This window comes from Solea senegalensis, linkage group LG1 (assembly GCF_019176455.1).
Source record: "Solea senegalensis isolate Sse05_10M linkage group LG1, IFAPA_SoseM_1, whole genome shotgun sequence".
Lineage (NCBI taxonomy): Eukaryota > Metazoa > Chordata > Actinopteri > Pleuronectiformes > Soleidae > Solea > Solea senegalensis.
This window is the reverse complement of record NC_058021.1, coordinates 10,115,731-10,134,973: the sequence shown is the minus strand read 5'-3', so window position 1 is coordinate 10,134,973 and position 19,243 is coordinate 10,115,731. Positions and strand designations below refer to the sequence as shown.

The window sequence follows — 19,243 nt, the reverse complement described above, 5'->3', positions numbered from 1 at the left end:
AATTATGGAGATGGGCCTACACGTACACACACACACACACACACACACACACACACACACACACACACACACACACACACACACACACACACACACACACTCACACTCACACACACTCACAAGAGGAGGGAAGATGGCAGGGAAATGATCAAACGCTCCTAATTTGAGAAAAGTTAATATAGATGTAGACAAGGGTCTATGTATTTCAAATAACTGGCCCATGCACACATGCATTCACACAGATCCAGCTGGGTGATAATAATTACACAGCTGGTTGTGGCTTGCAGCTGGTTCTTTCTGCTCCCTAATGATTAATAGTGAGGTTATGATGGACATGATCCTGGCAGACACAGTGTGTGTGTGTGTGTGTGTGTGTGAGGGTTTTGATGTCATGTCATGCCAAGTCAAGGCAGATATGACCATAAGCAGAAGTGTGACTCATTGACTGTGTGATGGACACCACTGAGACAGAAAGAGGGAGTCATGGCTTTTGGCTGGAGAAAGCTCGAGAGAAAGAAAGGAAGGAAGGACTGCGTGATCAGAGGCGTGGAAAAACAACGACGGATGGAAGCAGGATGGAGTGAGTGACAGGAATGAGGGGTGCATGAGACAGGTGCGCTGGATGGAAGAGTGGAAGGAGTGATGTGAGGGACAGACGGGAAAGAGGAAGTGAAGATTAGCAAGTGTGCGCGACAGAGAAGAGAATACAACGTGAGGAAGCAACGGCAAGAGTGATAGTGAGGCATTTTGATGAAGGCTCAGGATGTAATGAGTCATTCCAGGCTGGTCAGGGATGTAGGTGAGTGGTGAGAAGAGAGGTGTAAGGCAATGTGGGTGAAATATGAGGGAAATAAGCAGACAGTGTAGTGCAGATGGTGCTGTCTCTGTAAAGGTGAGGAGCGAGGGTGGTGAATTAAACACCACAACGTTTACTCCCAGAATTCAAGATAGGATGATACATGATTCACTGCTCCTGTCGGATTTGTCTGTGTTTCTGTGTGTACTTATATTTGTTGTCTCTTTAGAACTTTTTCTGGCATTAACGCTGATCTTTTGGGAACCAATACCTGATCCTAATGAGGCAGGGAGGCACAGTAGGAGGAAACTTGTACAGCAAGATCGGATGAGAAGGGTGGATGTCACCTGATTGATGGGGATATATGCACTTACACTAACAGGAAACTTGGACATTGTAAAATAATATTACAGAGTCACACACCTGATATCAATGTCAGTATCGTGAACAACAGCAGAGCTGTGACGCATCCCTCTGGTCACACCCTATGGCACTAAAGCTGTGTTTCCACTACATGGTCGTAGCTAGCCTCAACTCGCCTCTACACGGTTTGGTTGGTTTTCCCATTACAATATAGTACCTCTTCATGCACGGCTGCATGAAACTGCTGTAACTTTTTTTTTTTTCCACGCAACACACACAAACTAGTGACGAGTGACCTGTAAAGCAGTTATTTTCGATGTACTGAATCATTAGAATCATTAGTTAATTCAAAAAAAGATTTGTTCAGTACTTCTTCCATGACACAGTCACTGGACTGAAATACGACGGTAGGGTTGCGATTGCGGGCTTTCAGCAGTGCTGCCGCTAAATACACCAGACTCCTCTGTTAAAGACATTTCCCTGGTAATTGTTGGAGATGAACCCCCATTTTTAGGATTTTCAAGTCTTTTTAACTTGATCTATAATTCTGCATTGTTCGGGCAGTCGGACGACCTCACACATAGTATCGCCTCAGCTCGCTTGGAACCTCGTCAGAGCAGGTAGTATCAGGTACTAGGCACTATCGCTAATGGAAAAGCTAAATAACTGTGTCGTGCTTAGGCAATCCAACTTAATTCCTGGGCACTTTGTAAAGGAAAAAGTGCCCTAAATTCAACTTAATCTCCGCACTAGTGGAAAAGGGGCTTAAATAACTTCTGCAGAACATCTCTACCTGTTTGGCTGACAGCTTGCCAGAAATAGACAGGCTGGCATATTGAAAACCAGGACGTGAACATGCATATATTTAGCTGTCAGTACAAAAATGTCCTGTCGCCAGTGAAACTCTGTGGTCCCGGCAGGCGATCGGGCTCATCTCACCGTCGTCATATGTGAGCGTTCATCCAAACACTTCACAGCCCCCAAATGGAAACCAGACCACCACCACATGCTGGGCAGGCATGCTCCCGCCACACAGACGGTGACATACGCACACACCCCGCTATGATTCTGAACACAGACAGACACACAAAGGCACGTGTCAGCGCCACTTAGAAGAGACCGCAATTTGATGAGGTGTGTCACCAGTCTGAGAGGAGTGGAGCCCACTTGGCTCACGCGTGTATGTGTGTACTTCTCTTTGAGACTTTTTCTGGCATAAGCATCGACCTTGTGAGGACCAGTCATCCGGATGGAGACAAGAACCTGGTCCTTATAAGGCAGAGCCTCACTTTTGAGGAACTGGTTTAGGGCTAAGATTTGGACTATATTTAGGTTAAGGTTGGGTAGAATGTTGTTTTGACTGTGCAAATGAAAGGAAAGCATTGTCCTCGGAAAGACGGCTGCAACAAACCTGTGTGATTGAATTTGTTAGCTGTTTGAACTTAATCACATAATATCAATCCCTCTTCATCAACCACGTGCACTGGTCCCATAGGGAAAAAAAAAAAAAAAAAAAAAATATCAGTGCAATACAGGGACATAGTTGCACACTCACAGCCAGTGTCGTTGGGAAAACAAACCCAGCGGATAATATTGTTTGCTTCAGTGTGTGTGTTCAGGACTCCTGTCAATGTTAACTTGAGTCACGTGTGCAGTACGTAAAGCTCTATGTGAATTCAGGGGCTGTCCTCTCTGCAGAGTGCATGTGAAAGGAGATCGCTCCATTCTGAAGGCTCCTTCAAATGCAGCCAACAAATGAATCTGTCCATCTTCAAGCACTGACAAATTGTGTGCGAGTGGATCCAGTGTGCACCAGAGATTAAACTGCTTCGAAAGGAGATGTAGATGCTAACTATGGCATCGCTTAAATATGCTGCGGCCTCTGTTTTTCTTTGAAAATGCTCGGGCTGTGTTTTAGTATAGCTGGGCAAATGCATAGATCTTTGGAAATGAAGCAAAGTTATTCCCATCCGCTTCCTTTAAAATGGATGTAGCTGGAGGAGGCAGCTTCTGAACTAAGATGCAGCTGAAGAAAACAACTTGTGATAAGAGTATTGTCTAATATCTAGCATGGAATCTTCTTCCTTAGTTTAATTTAGCAGCAACATGCAATTTCCTTGTCTCCTAAATGGTCCTAGAATTGTTTCTAAATCATCTTCTTTGTCCTGTATTATTATCTGTGACGTTCAGCACAGCCAGCGCTTGTGTTTGCTTTGTTTAGCATCTTGCCTTCAGGACTATTTCCAGTGTCATTTCATCTTTCCCTTGTGGAGGAAAAGATCTCCCGTGTGATGTTTGCGCTCGGCTATGCACCAACAACGTTTGAGTGTGCGTCAACCTCTGTGTCAGAATGAGCGTATATCACTTTGTGCTTTAAGGCTGATTCAAAATATTCTGTGTGAGGCACAGACTATGAAGAGAGAAAGAAAAACACGGCATTACGGGAGTTACATCAGCTGACTGTCGTGGGTCTAGTTCTCGTGGTTTTCGGAAAGAAAACTTTAAAGCAGACCAGTTATGCACTCCTTCTTTACTTTCACGAAGATGATAAGGCCATGAGATTGACAGCGGGTGTTAAGTCTTGTTTTGAAACCTCAACATGGCGCTGGCAAAATCGTCAAAATGGGAGCTCGCAAAGGGCTGAAAAGGGTCAAGGAAAGGTTATCAGGTTCATGCAACACGGGGCACACACACCGCACCTCATAATGCTAATGATTTATTTATTTATTCCGTTTTATTTTTCATAAGCAAAGATGTGGGTCAGTCACGGGCTAAGTGTTGGTGAGAGGGAGAAGAATATGTTTCCGAGTACAATCAGCCAGTTCAGAATCCTCCTTTTCCAAAGTCATTTGGTAGGAAACCACAGGTGTTTGTGTTCAAATGACAGATGCTGGTGATTTATGTAAACACGTTTTGTTGCTCCTTGATGAGAACAGCATTAGTTTGATTCAGGGCTTCAGACTCAACGGCTGGTTTTCGTGTATCTGTAAGAAACCTGAGCAATCATCATGGCTTAGTCAGTGAAATAGAATGTGGCATTTTTAAATCTAAGCATAATTTAAGAGTCTGCCAGCATTGGATGTAGGTCTATCCGTTGCTTACAGAGACATTTTCGTCTATGTCTGTTGGTCATGCCTCTTGAACGTGGGATGTGATTACATAATTTCCAGACTCATATTCAGTCTCAATCTCAGTTGAGAAACAGCCTGGTGTGAATTATTTTAGACATACAGTATGCAGGGGTAAAATTCAGGTGGTGTTTGTTTGTGTGTGTGTGCGTGTGCCAAATAGTTTCATTTGCTGCAGTTTTCTATTTGACATGATACACTAAACAATAACTCATCCAATAAGCCATGCGATCTTTATATGACCTAGATACTTGGAGTGTCCCGTTTGCGCCAAAACTATTTTTCGGTCACATAACAAAAAAAGGTCAGACACATATGATGTGAGAATTCATTTGTGCATTGACTATTTAAGCAGGCTACAATAGAGGATCAGTGTAAAAGTACAAAACAAAAAACAACCACAACCAAAGCTTTAAGTTAGAAGTTAAGGTTTATTTGATTCAGTTGTCTCAGTTCTTCCGGTATCTTATTTATTCAATTATATTTTTTCTGAAAAAGCTCGTTATTGTCACATAATCAAAGTTTCCTGGTTTAATGTATCATTTTACACTCGAGAAAGGCCCTAGGGAAATATTTCGTCCAGTCAAGGGTAAAGGCGGAAGTGGAAAGACGACACGAAGATAGAGTGGTTGAAGGAAGAAGAGTAGACATGAAAAACAATAAAGCCGCTGACTAGGAGCTTGTTATTTTCTTTCTTTATTTGGCTCCCCATGTTCTCCTCTTTTATTCTCACACTTCCAGTGGAGACATCCTTGGTAAAGCCCTACTGCTTATTCCGCTTTCTCTATTTGTGCAGCCTTCCTTTCTAATTCTGTAGTTGTCATGGCAACATTAGTTCTTCTGGCGTATACGGTTGTTTTCAGTAGGGTTGATGCATAATAAGCCAGGTCTTTTGTTTTCAGAAGGACATATTCATCAGTTTGACCTTTCCCCCCTCAGTTTGAATGTAAGGGTATCTGCTGCATGGAGTTGTACTCTGTTCCCTTGTTTAATGGTTAAATAATTCTCTTCTCATTACTGCAAGGCCAGACTTCATTTGACTTCCAAGCTCAAAACGGAAACACACCACTTGGTGGTTGTAGTGTTTGAATTATTACTGATGTTCTATTCCGTCACTGCCAGCACTGACTTTTTTGCATGTTCGCTAAAGATGAAAGAGTCATGGGAGAGTTGCATGCCCACAGTAATGAGATTAATGGTGCTTTATCACATTCCACGAAGGAACTGTTAACTTGAATGTCACATTAAATGCAGGAGAGAGGAGCTTCAATAAGAGATGGGTTCATGTGCACTGGCCCCAAGCCGGATAAAAACCTCTCATTAAACTCCTCAGCCAATAAAGTCTTTATTGAATATGTGGATTAAAATACATGCGTATACCAGTGCATGATGATAAGGAGTTTTTTGCTTTTAAAATCCCTGTAAACCCCACATCTTACCAAATTTGACTGATTAAAATCAGGTTTTAAATCTTGTCAAATTCAGCTTCAGCGTCTCTACTCTGGGGACCAGAGTCTGCGAACGCCGCAGTTTGTCAGTGTTTGTACAGAATATTAACGTAAATGCTGCAACATTTTGACCATTTTGGTGGTAGTTTAGCGATGATTGCAGTTTAGCAGCAGCCCTCCACCCCCTCTCTGCTTCCCTTTCTGCTCTTCTTCTCTACTTCATTTCCTCATCTTTAGGTATTTTAGATCAAGTCTGACAGCTTTTCTGTGTGTTTTTACGCGTTAAAATGCTTGTCAACACGAGAGTGGACGTCTTTGAATAAGTCACTTAAAGTAAAGTAGAGGTCAAGGCTGAGATGGACAGATGGGCGGAGAGTGTCACCTGCACAAAGCTTCTAATCCCAAAGAAAAGTAGATTACTGTAGCGGCCTGGTGCTCACTACCAGCCCGTCTGGAGGAAATGGATCTGTTCTAAGCTGTGGAGAAAGTGAGGCTGTGCTGCTGTGTTGACCAGAAGGCGCCTGAAGTATCTGTGAGTGACACGACCTGCTGCTGTCAAACAGGGTTTGCACCCACAAACACGAATGGTACTCCTCCATTGAAAATTGTCAGAAAACGGTATACGGTAAAACAACCTTATACATTCATTTTTTAGCTGTTAGCGGTGATGTGCTTCTTCGGTTCTCTATTTGAACTGAAATCACATAGTCTTGTGCACTTAATTTCAGGTTCACAGGATGAGATGGAGATGGAGTGAAGGCGATTTGTAGATATTACGGATGTTTTCTTATGGTAAGTTCAGGCCTCTGTTTTGCTTAATTACACACAATCAGAATGACAGGACTGGGCTTTTGACATGGCCGTGTTGTCATCACGTTACCCGGTGTGACTGGGCTATTATCTCATTTTGTAAATTGGCCTCTTTGCACAGCGTGACATGCGATAAATGGAAAATATGACACCCGAGTTGATGGGAGTTTAAATTGCTGCTGCAACAGACAGATTTCACAATGCGGTGCTGGCCAGTTTGTCATCACTCAACACAAAGATGAAGGAGGAGGCCGTTAGGAAACTCATTTTGTCTGCTGCGTTGCTTAAGTACACAGCGGTGAGTAAATTTGCTGCGTGCAGCCGTGATAACTCGGTATCTGTGTGCGCGTCGGGTTTATTCAGGACCTCCCGCCAATGCCTTCAGCTGACCTTTCACCTTTGGCCCTGGCCTGCACAGTTCCACGCTGGATGAAGACATGTCCACACAGTGAGGTGCACTCTGAGCGGGATTGCTGAACTTTTCAAAATGAAGCCTAGAATCGTACAAAAGCTGGTCACTTTGTGAGTGAAGATGATAATGTATCTGTGTCTCTAACGATTACCCGTGTCTCTGACTGTATTTGTCTATCTCGTTGTCTCAGACCTGAGGAATGACTCCTGTTATTGAAACAATGGCTGACTCGTGGATAGCGTGGATATTTTGCACAATAAGTGTGCAGTTGAACACACATGATTAACTGCGTCAGTATCTTTATGGTCAGTGGTGCCGGTTTTGCATGAGAACAAGGGTTCAGGCTGTGCATGAGCTGCCAAACACAAATAAAAGCTCCATTTAAAGAGAGGCTGGGTAAGAAGGTCCACAATAACCTGTATGATAAATCTTTAACATGTACAACATCAGACAAATTCACTCTTTAATTCCAATCTATGACACATGTATAGTTTTCTCTTATGAGACTCTTGCACAGTATGACCAAGTGAACGCACTGGTCCAATGCAAGAGATTGACTTTATTTTCAAACCCCTACCATAGCTGTTGGAGACCTGCGCTATGCAAACCGTGTATTTTCTTCCAACTCAAACTCTCTCATTAGCTGCTCTTTTAAAAGTCTAGTCTCCATGCTAGTGTGTTTAAGCACAACCTTAACCCCAAGTGCAGATGTCAGCCATTTAAGTTCTTGTGCGTCTGGAGATGTAATGTAATCAACTGCTCTGTGTGACAATTCTAAATCGGTTGGAGATTCTCTACACGTGTTAGCCAGGCCCATTTAATTAGAGGATCTCGCCTTTGTAAGACATTTAATTGACAAATGATACGGAGATGTAATGAGAGTCTGCAATCAAAGGTTGAATTTGTGTGCTTTTCTCTCTCTCTTTCTCTCTGTGGGGGAGAGAGACTGTCACCTACCACATGACCTCTCCGTGTGTGAATGATTTAGAGTCTCTGTGGGACCCGAGAGGAGGATTTGGCATGTGGCAGCAAGAGGTGCAGACCTGCATTTGGAAGAAAAGTGCTGTGATGAGGGTCATGGCACAGAAGGTGCTGGATTGATGGTTGACTGAACGGAACTAGAGAACAAGGTCAGGGAAAGAGGGAAAAGAAGAGGAGGAAAGAGGGCAGAAAAGAAGTAAGACAATACAAATTCTGTTTAGAATAATGTAGATGTGTTGTACGATTATAGACAAATACGTTTAGATTTGTATTTGTAACTTCCAACGTTGATAAAGGGGACAGACGGTACACGTGCAGATGGAGAAAATGTGAAAGCTTCGGGTACCAACAGAAAGACAAATGTGATAATTTGCTATTATTGGGTGTTTTCAAATCACAGACAAAAACAACTTTAGCTGGTACCAGTTGGTGCCATATTAAACGCCAATCTATGTCTTTCTGAGTATAAATACGGTCTCATCAGTCCAAAAATGCACCTGTCTGGATTTTGCCAACAAGGAGAAGGAGTGGAAGGCCTGTGTTTTCTAGTGAGTCTTTATTTCTTTTGCTGACAACTATGACAGGTGAACGTTTGTGTCCTTTTCATCCAAGAAAATGTCCTCACAGGTCGAGGGAAAATACAGGAATATCATTGCGTGTGTATTTTGGTTACATTCTGGCTACAAAAGAAGCCACAGTGTCTCTGCTCTGCATCATACCTCTTTTATTACCTTGACCAGAGTGGCCGTGCTGCTGATGCTCTTTCTCTCTGCCATCTGGACAAGGTAATTCTACCACCTACTATCTCCCCCCCCTCCCCCTCCTAATCTTTCTCTCCCTCTCACTGCCCTCACCCTTCAACCCTGAGGCTGAGCGTTTCAGGCCCAGGTTCCTCCTCTTTCCTTTCTTCTGCCCTCCTGCTCCTCCCTTCTGTCTATCTATCTTTCTGGCCCTCTCTGCTGATCCTGCTTGCTCCCCTGGGCCATGTGGGCCGCGTCATGTGGACATTAGGATGGCTTTGTGTTTGACACGTGCAAGAGGCAGTGTGCATAAACACACACACACACACAGAAATACACATGCACACATGCCTCGGTTTCTTTTGTCAGTTAGCTGCTCAGCTGTGAGGCCCCAGCCCCTAATTTTGTGGGTATGGTGGGGACAGGGCCCCTATTGTCCCACAGATTAACTCACTACACTACACACACACACACACACACACTCACACACACATGCACACATCCCCAGACCCCATGGGGTCCTTAAATGTGAATGTGCCTTGAGGTAGAAAATCAGGAGGCAATTTAAGGCAGAGTCCAGCTGAGAAGATGGGGGAGGTACCACACACTCGGCCCTCTGTTTGAGGACGTATCTTTTGGTTCTTTCGGAAGGATGATATACACGACTATTATGCCTAGAATTACCGGAAAGTTGACCTGTGCATTTGTGAACTGGCAATTCATATAATTATCAAAATTAGGTACAGATATACAAACTATTAAAATGGTCTATTAAGACTGCTTCTTTCTTTTTTTTAACATGTCTCCACAAAGATGATGTGATGATTAGATGTAATAAAATAATGAGATGAGTCCCAGGATGGAGTCATGTACACAATGTCTTAATTGCTAATCCTTAACTACTGGTGCGTGTCTTGTATCACGAATCCAGATGTTCCCATTGCTCATCTTGGATTTAAAAGGAACACCGTTTAAATTGGCCTGATGGATTTCTGCAGTAAGCAAGATTGCAGTTAAATTGTGAAATAACCAAGAGGTTTAAACCTATTTTATGTGCACACAGCTGCTTGTTTGCCCAAATTTCTAACCTCACTTCAAATCCCCTTCCTCCCTACCTGTTTGTGTTGTGCTAATATTACAGTGACTGCTAACATTGACAACAAACCATTGACCTACAGCAGCTGCTGTCTCGAATAACGAGTGAGTTTGTATTTGTTGCCTCTTAACTAGTTAGCTTAAGGGTTAGGCATTTAGTTGTGATGGTGAAGGTTAGGGTAAGGGCTTTACGTCTGTGAAGGTGGGCGTGTGTGTGTGTGTGTGTGTGTGTGTAGTTTACCAAAGGTCAATATTTTGGTAAACAAACGGTGAAAAGAGGAGTAGCGGTGTATGTGAGGACTGGCTGAGTTTATTCAGACTCAAGTTATATGAAAGTGCTCTTGAAGAACAGGGTCAAAACAGGAGAAAGGTGCTTAATTCCAAGCACAAATATTTTGGCCAAAAAGCCTTTGTTCAAACACAACCTTAATTCAATTCAAGTAGCCGTGTTTGAATAAAGGATTTTTAACTAGATTTTTTTGTTTTTGTTTGGAAACACTCCTGTTTGTTTTGTGAGCAGAGCTGCATGGGAGGAGAGTAGGAACGGGTACCATGATACCAAATGGTTTCTTTTACCAGGAACCCATCGTCTCTGTTATAACAGAAGATAAGATCGTGAAAAATAAACCCAGCCTATCATATTTTGTCACCAGTCCATAATAGAGCAGTCGCTGACCCGTGTCAGCAGCAGGGTGAAGGTTGTATGGCGGGCTGCTCTCACTGTGACACAAGGACAAGCTGACAGTGGGACAGTTGTACCTGCCACTGAATGTGAAAACTGTGTGTGTTAAAGTAGTAATGCTAAAACAGTTGGGTTAAGGAATTACACATTTAAACAAATCACAAAATGTTCCAATTTGAGTGCGTACTAAATGGCATGTCGGTTAGTCACTGCGGATCCAGCTTGTGGTGTTTGACGCTTGCCAGTCTTGTACAATACAAGTTGATGATGATTCGTGGTCCACGTAGGGTAAACCTTCACTGGCGCTGGCTGCAGGGAGGCTAAAGTTAGTTGCTTATGTCGGGCCTTCAGATGTGATATGTGATGTTTCATTTAGTTTTTTCCTGTTTCCTTAGGTTGCAGGTGTTTGCTTGTCCAGTGTCTAATTTGGTCAAATGTAGCTGCTAGTGCTTTCCATTATTCCCCTGGTTCTGTTCAACATGACGCAGCTGTGACATAATCTGGAGTTCACATTTGGCACTGTTTGATGAAATGTCAAGTTTATGCCCACACAATTGTCTACCCTAGTTTTAAAGCATACATTTTGTTTTATTGAACTAACAGAAAAATAACACATAAAAACAACTGCACAGTTGCCAACCTGCAGACACCAGAATTTGCTGGACCTGGCTGAAAAAACCCAAAATGTCATCCAGTGCATACTTTTGCAACTCTACCCTAGTGCATATTACATTTGAAAACCTCAGTGGACATGTGATGTAATGGTATAGTAATGATAAAATGTTATGGAGAGTTTAGTTCCCTTGTGGTTGCAGCAGTCCTGGGAAAAGGAAATCTATACAGGAAGTGAGCTGGCTGGGCCTCCATCAGCCCTGCATGGCTGCAAAACACTAAAGTCTGTGTCTGCAGAGTGCATGTGTGTGTGCGTGTGTGTGTGTGCCAACAAAACAAATGCGCACATGTGGAGGTACACACATAAAAGTTTGGATGTGTTTGTGTGAGCGGGCATATGGCTTGTTTTTAAATGTCACATGGCGATGAAATAGGAGAGAGAGAGAGAGAGAGAGAAAACATGTGCGAGTCCACATGCTGTCCTCACTTCCCCGACTTTGTGAATGACTGATGTAGCTGCTGCGTAAACAGGCTGATAAATGAACTCAGTCATCACATCACCTCAGAGCCAAGTTACACAGTAATGTGCAGATGCCGGCAAATATCCAGCATGACGACGGGAAAGAACTGAGAGCAGAACAAAACAGTGCAGGTCATGGCTCAGACAGCACAGGATGTCACGTTTAACTGCAGCAATACGTAACGTAAGAAAAAAGGAATGCCTTGCACTCTGCGCCAACAATCTCACATTTTTGGAAAAAAGCCATATAGCATAGTCATTTTTTTTTCTTTTTTTCTTCTTCAAATTATTGTAATTTCTAACTTTTAACACTGACATTTGTTTTTTCACTTCAGCCTTTAAAATATTTGTGTTGGGACATGATGGGCTTTTCTCACTTTGATGACTTAGATGTGCTCCACTCGAGCAGTTGTAGCTCATACTGTAAATGTGGTGGTGGTCGGTTTGTTGGCTCAGCGAGAGCTCTTTGTCAGAAGGGGGGGGAGTCAGGAACGGGAGATAGGGGAGGTGAACCGGGTGTGTCTCTCAGCTGCCTGACTGTCTGGTTGCTGTTGGTAACTTTGCTTGATGAGATCAGAGGGGATCGGCTTTCAGCCTTTCATGTCTCTCTGTCTCTGTCTCTCTCTCTGTCTTTCTTTCCATTCTGCCTCACGCTCTCAGAGAGAGTGGAGGGGAAGTGAAACAAGACTTGGGCTGAAAGTCTATTCGGAGCTGGGGCTGTCAACGGCTGTGACAATACTGCCGTGGAAACACACTTTAGAGTTGGAGTGTGTTGGGGGAAGGTGGAGGGGGTGTGGGCAAGAAGTGATAGCCTCAGGACAGATAAGCTCCAGGGAGGGAAAAGAGGGAGGGAACAAGGGTGGAGGAGGGAGAGGTGGGCAGCCTTCTGAGGAAAGGGGGAGTCTCTCTTTTCAGTCTCGGTCAGACTGATGGTCTTCTCTTCCTCCGGTCTGCTCTGGCTCTGGGAGTTTGATTGTGTTGTCTGGATTTGATCATGGACTCGGGCTGAACAGCTTCACGTATCGGGACATGAGAGGAGTCACTGGAGATTCACTGTAAGTGTCTTAATCTGTGGTGTTGATGCAGTCATCACCCAAGTACTGTACTGTATGTCTCATGTGCAAGGGACTGTTGCTATTTCTGGAGTTGTGGAACAAGTGTATGCCGTGCACCGCAGTGATATACGCCTCAGGGCTAAAGTAGCTGTAAGTGTGATTAGTTTTTCATTTGGAAAATCCGCTCACATGATTGCTGTTGTCGATCTTTTGACGATTCGTTCTCAAGCATTGAGCATCTACATATGCTCCAGTGGATGCTACCATCTTCCCTCCCTCTCTCCCTCCTCCTTCTCCTGTGTCACCTTTAATTTTCTTAATGTTCTTGAGGCCCCAGCTGGCCCGACTGGGATACCCCATGTGTTAGTGTGTGTGTGTGTGTATATATGTGTGCGTTTCTCTTTTGTTTGGTAGAGATACAGAGTTCTAAGCTCTAAACCAAGGATTTCCCCCGCTCATACACAATAATAGGATAGACCCCCGCTTTCTATTTTTAAACACACTGTTTGTCGATATGTTTGAAACACCACTAATCTGACGGCTCACTCCGCTCTGCCTACAGTTGCTTTTCACACTGTGTTGTGTTTAGTCTATGGATATGAGGTGGGATAGTGTATTTGTGTGGTCTATCCTGGGATAGAGAGATAGCAGCGCTCCTTTCTGACTTTATCCCTTTGTTTTGTCAGCTGCTGACCCGTTTCTCTTTCTCTCTCTTGCCATCTCTTCCATTGTTTGTGTTCTCTCTCACTCTTGTGCCACACAACCTTCCTCCACCACAGCCTCTGCCTTTTTTTAGTCAGTCACTTTATTTAGATAATCACTCTCTTCAGACACCATCTCTCTCTTCCTCTGGTTGTCATTTGAGAACAGCGAGTAGAGTAGGTTTTGCATTGTCGCTCTGTTTGCGTGTGCACGATTGTGAAGATGCAGTTTTATAACTGTAATCTGTAAAGTGAGTTCTCTGTTCTCTTTATTGTCATTTGACTTAATAAGGAATTTAGTCTACATACAAAAAAAAAGCACTTTTCTCATCACTAGAGTCCAAAGTGACACATTGAAATCCTTGTTTTGTTTGACCACCTGTCTACAAACCAACCACGTTTGATTCACTATGATTTAAAACAGAGAAACGCTGCAAATGCTCATACAACTGCATTTTTAGCCACACGGGACAAGAGGCGTACAATGACGAAACAGACTATTGCAGCTGTCGCACACAACGAGTAAACACAGTAACCATCTAGTCTTCAGTAAAAGGTCAATGAGGAAAAAAACAGGGTACAAACACTGAAGACCTACATTTGTAGAGCGTGTAGGCCAAATTGATTTTTTTTGTGTGTGTGTGTTTGTGTTACTGATGCTAAATGCAGGACTCATGGGAAAGCAGGCTGGATGTTCTGTTAAAGCATCTGTATCGTTTGTTACAACTGTCGTTGACAAGCCAAGGAAAACGTTCCTCCAGGTACAGGAGCCTGTTATAGCATTTTACACACATATTATTATTATTGTTATATCTTATTATTATTATTATTATTATTACATAGTTATTTTTCATGGCACCCGAAACCCGAAACCAGAAGTTACTCAATGCCAAGTCAGGCGATGCAGGCCTGTTATGAGTCGATGTGCCATCAAAATAATCGAAGGCTGAAATCCTACATTGTGTCGCTTTAATGATGCAGCAGAGTGTCACATTCAGGCAGACTTTGATTCAGTTTCACTGCCACCAGGGTTGTGAATCTGCCACCTGAATCTACTGCAATTACAGAGAGCTTTATTGATGGCCCCACCAAGGCCTTATACGAGTGTGTGTGTGTGTGTGTCTGTATCCATATATGTGAGAGGCAGATTAACAGCTTCTCCGTTAAGGTGTGCTCAATCACTTTATAACACTAATGGTCTTCCCTGAGGGCACCATGGATTTTAAAGTGTCATAGCATGAGCTAAATGGATGAACTTAGGTGCTGACATTGTGTGTGTGTGTGTACTTTAACAAACATCTCTGTGAGGACCAAAAAACATATAAAGCACAGGAAGGGAGGGCATGTTCTGTCACACCTTAATATAATTGGTTACGGGTTTAAGGTTATAGTTAAGGGATAACGCTGTCCACGTTAATAGAAGTCAATGTGAGTCCTCAAAAGGATTCCTGTGCGAACCTGTGTCTGTGTGCCACAGTTTCAGTTTCCAGATAACAAACAAGGGAAGTTCGGTATTTTCGACAAATGAGGGATTTTTTTTTATTGTGGAATTGCTCATTTTAAGGGAAGAGGAGACTGATGCAGGCGGAGAGCGAAGACGCACGGGAGGGAACATGATTCATTAGGGAGACGGTGACTTTTTTTGTAAAGAGTTCAGAGTGATGGAAGAAAGAGGGAGGGGCTCGAGTGGGAATTCACAAAAGTGATGCATCAGGGAAATCTGAGCAAATGTAACAGTCAGCCGGAGTAGAAAGGTCATTCCTTCCAGAACATATACATAGTCAATTTAATTTCTTTGCGAGAGAGTTTAGGACAGTCAGTGAGCATAGATATACTGTTAAGTTTGCAGCCGTTTGAGAAGTCGCATGTCTTCTGTGTTTTGCAGACTTTGCTTTTCCTGCTTGCTGAGTTTGCATTGATCGCTGCCTGGTGGACACTGGGGCATTTGGCGCGACATTTGATGGCAGACCTGAGAGAGCACTTGATAGGATGTCAGCGCTTACAGAGACAGAGACAGAGACAGAGAGAGACGTACAGAGACAAAAGGACAGAGGCAAACTGAAAGAAAGTAGAGGAAAAAGGACAGAAAATTGGTGATGATGTATAAAAAAAGAGAGACTGGTGATTTGTCCTTCTACAGCAGCCTATTAAGTCCAGAGAAGACCTACTGAGTGCTAGTCCCAGTGTGGACTCTCTGTCTGTATTTTGACATCATGTTAGGAGCCAGATGGTACAGTTTATGTCTACCTCAGTCAGCCTCTGCTACCCAGGGATTTCCTCAGTAGGAATGAATGTCAGCAATGTAGAGAGGATGGTAGTTTGTTTAATCTAGTGGGTACAGCTGTTTGCTATGAAGAGATACACTGTACTGGGAATGTGTGTGTGCATGTGAGAGCTGCTTTTATACACCATTTTGCCCAAGTGTCCTCCCGGGAGTGGAAAGGGGAAGAAGTGACTGTGATGTTATTCATTTTTTAAATGTCACGTAGGGATGAAGCAAATTTGCTGTAATTTAGCACAATAGTCAAAGTTCAAACGAGGTCACAGTGGTTTAAAACGAGTTATGTAATGGTGGAGATGACGTCGAGGTCCGTGAGTAAAAGCAAAAGAAGAACAAAAAGGAAGAGGAAAATGACAATCACTTGTATAATGAGACTTTAGTTTGACCTTTTCCTCTTGTCAAATGACAAATTGTTTCCTCACTGCTGAGTTTTTGTGCCGTTTTGCTGAATTTCCAGCTTGAGCCATGAGAACAAGTTTTATATTAACACAAAAAAAGAATTACTTTCTCAAAGCAGAGCTCACAGTGCCTGGAATAATTTGAGTTCACTGACCCCGGACAGGTGAGGCAAAAATATTGCACACTGCTGATATTTTCTAATGCCGAGTTGTAGCCAGTGGGAGAAAAAGGCACACACCTCAATATCTCAGGATGAAGCTGCTGAGTGTGATCATCGACAATGTTTTATTTGCAGCTCATCAAATCTTTTATCGTGCGGCCCGTTTTTCTGAAGATTGTGCCTCGTGTCTCTGTGGCAGGTCATGAAGTTTTTTTTTTGTTTTTATTAAAAGGTTATAAACCTTTTGCTGCAAGGAGAATTAAAATATTACTTTAGGGAAATGCCCGTTCCACATTAAAGAAACATGCCGAGACGTTCCTAGTTCCTCTTGTTTACTTTTCATGTCACAAAACCTCTCATTAAATGCCTGAAGGAGTGTTGCAGACTTTTGTTCTTGTGGACCTACTGTATTTGCACCTGCCACATGAGGCTTAAACTTAAACTTCACAACTTATTCAGTTCATAAGTTCCCACACTGCATCACTCGGACCTTGACCTGACAGGTTTATGGACAGAAGGGATCACCTGAACGTGAATGACATGACTAACATCAACAATGTTATCATGACAAATTACATTTTCTTTTATTACATATACATTAAATACCATTATTACCATTGTTATGTTTGGTACGAATGTTTATGTTTGATTACAGGTAAATGAAGTGTATTCACCAAACTTTGTAGAGGGATTGTGTTGGGTATATTCCCTCCTTCTCTCTCACTCCCTTCCTGCCTCAGCAAAGGTAGAATACATTAAATTTGTATGTATCTGGATACGGGGGCAAATTCAGAACATTGCTTAAAGGTTATGGTTCTTAATTATATTTAAGGGCACTGTTGAGCCTTGGAGTGCCATTCTAGTTGCTCACATGAAATTTCAACTTTTCTGGCTTATGAAATAGAATAGAATAGAATGTCACCAGTCGTTACATCATCAGCCTGCAAACAAGCACCTGGACGATGCTACCTGTCAATCACACTGGTGCCCACTCATATGCACCGTGCTTTATCAGACTTATTTTTGCAACCAGTGGAGTCGCCCCCTGGCTGCTATACACCATAACTATTCTTACTTCCTGGTGGGCCTCAATCAGCTAACTGGAAGATTATGTCAAGTTCTTGTGGGTCTGTGGTTGAGATAATTAATAGAAAACGCTAATGCTCATTGGTTGATGCTTTTTTTTTTCTTGGCAAGATTTGGGTAAAAAGAAACTGCACAAGAAGGTTGATTGATTGTCAAGCCATTAGTCCTGATTCTCTGGGGCCTTGTAAGTCACTTGCTGTCCTTGACTGGTCCACTTAGACAGTAACAAGCAATCACAGATAAACAATAAACGCTACTGTATTCAACACGACACAGAAAACCTCAGTCATGAGTTCACATCGAGACACAGTGGTCTGAATCCTCTAGAGAACTTAAACTGGATGTTTGTGGAAAAGCCCACAAACATCTCTGGTCTTTTTCCGTGAGGGTGGTGCATGAGTGTGAGTGAGAGGTTTCTCAGCGGTTTCCTATGCCCGTGTGTGAGTCTGTGATTGTGTGACTTCAAAGCCCTGTCTGCCCAGTCACAGCTTGTCGGATACTTTTTAATGAAAGACAGTCTGAGGCAGGCACACACGCACACTCACACACAGGCTTTTGTGACTGGAGCTTGTTAGTAGTGCAGCAGGAGAAGCCAGATGAAGCCAGCCCACACACCAGGTGCACACTACTGTCCATATGTTCTCTTTCTTCCTTCTTATACTGTAGACTAGTTGAATGTTATTAACTGGAGCTGAGACACAAACGTACACACACAGGGTTTAGATGGTGCTTTCTTTGGCTAAAGTTCGGCAGTGATAACTCTGGAATCTTCCATGTACACGGTCCCCCCTTAACCCACCTGCTGTGATGACACACACTTGAGTAAGCAGTCTCTCTCTTTCTGTGCGTGCGTGTGTGTGTGTGTGTGTTGAGGAGTGAACCGAGTGGTAGCACACATTGCCCGCCAGCAAATTACCTAATTTAAAGCGTGAGATAAAAGAGATACAGCTAGGAAAAATGCTAACATTCTAAATTAGACGGTGTGTGTGAGTGTGTGAGAAATGTACACATAATTAAACCATGATCTCACTCTGCGGTGGGGTGGCTGACTGGGGTGGTAGAAATATGTGTACCTGGTTAAAAATAAAAACTCACTGATTAAAACAATAACTTTGCTGCACTTCACGTTTTAGAGAAAGAAATGGTTCAAGCCTTTTTTATCTGTAGGCAGTGTTAATGTTTGAAACATAAATCATTATCACTCTTACTGACAATTATTGCAGTGTACACACTTTCCTCATCCACTTCCCTGTCTGTTCATGGTGTGACTGACTCTTCCTGTGAACAGGAAGCACCGGCTGGCTTTCCTGGAAGAGATTGCTCCAGTTAAACCACAGACTGAACCACTAGTGAGAGAGCACATCTTTGATTTGCCTTTAGATTGTGTGAATACATTTATCACAACTGCATTTGTGTTCAAATAGAAGGCAGCTTTATATAGCAGACAACGGTCTAAGTGTCACTTAAAAAGAGAAGATCGTGTGTATGTATAAGCCAAATTGATGGCATGAACCAAAACTGAAAGTGAATCAAACTGGCTTACTTTGAATTAAAACACCCACACAGGAAACTTACATATTCCACCAAAAATGACATCACCATGGAACTGATATTCACACTTGAAACTACAATATCAACTGTGGTTACTAGCAGAAATTGCCGTCACTTTGAATGAACATAAGCAGACTACCAAGCTACCTTTCTATAAACTCAGGGTGGTTTGGTTTCTCACAGAGATTTGGAGGTCAGTCCTTACCTGTGTGTTTGTTTTTCTCCTGTTGTCTTGGTTTTTAAACTCAGTGCCTGACTTTGCAGAAAATGACATTACCTAGTGTCACTGTGAGCAGTGTTGCACAACGGGGGAATGTTTGGTTGGCTCCATGCTTGTACTGGTATTGTTGCGTGATTGTGTTGGGAGGATGTAGAATGAGTCAGAGGGAATGTGTATTGTGTGTGTGTGCATCATTATGTTCA

The 19,243-nt window shown here is 42.9% G+C and overlaps 1 protein-coding gene across 2 annotated transcripts in view; it reads left to right on the top strand.

The window, feature by feature from the left end:
- LOC122770175 (SPRY domain-containing SOCS box protein 4-like) overlaps positions 1–19,243 on the top strand; it is a 57,189-nt gene that overhangs the window by 7,224 nt on the left and 30,722 nt on the right. The window contains exon 1 of one of the 2 annotated variants that reach the window (XM_044027200.1): positions 12,454–12,642. The exons of the other annotated variant lie outside the window; for it this stretch is intronic. The gene's annotated coding sequence lies outside the window, so the exon portion shown is untranslated. Of the gene's footprint in view, positions 1–12,453; positions 12,643–19,243 lie in introns of those variants that run through there. 2 annotated transcript variants of the gene reach the window in all.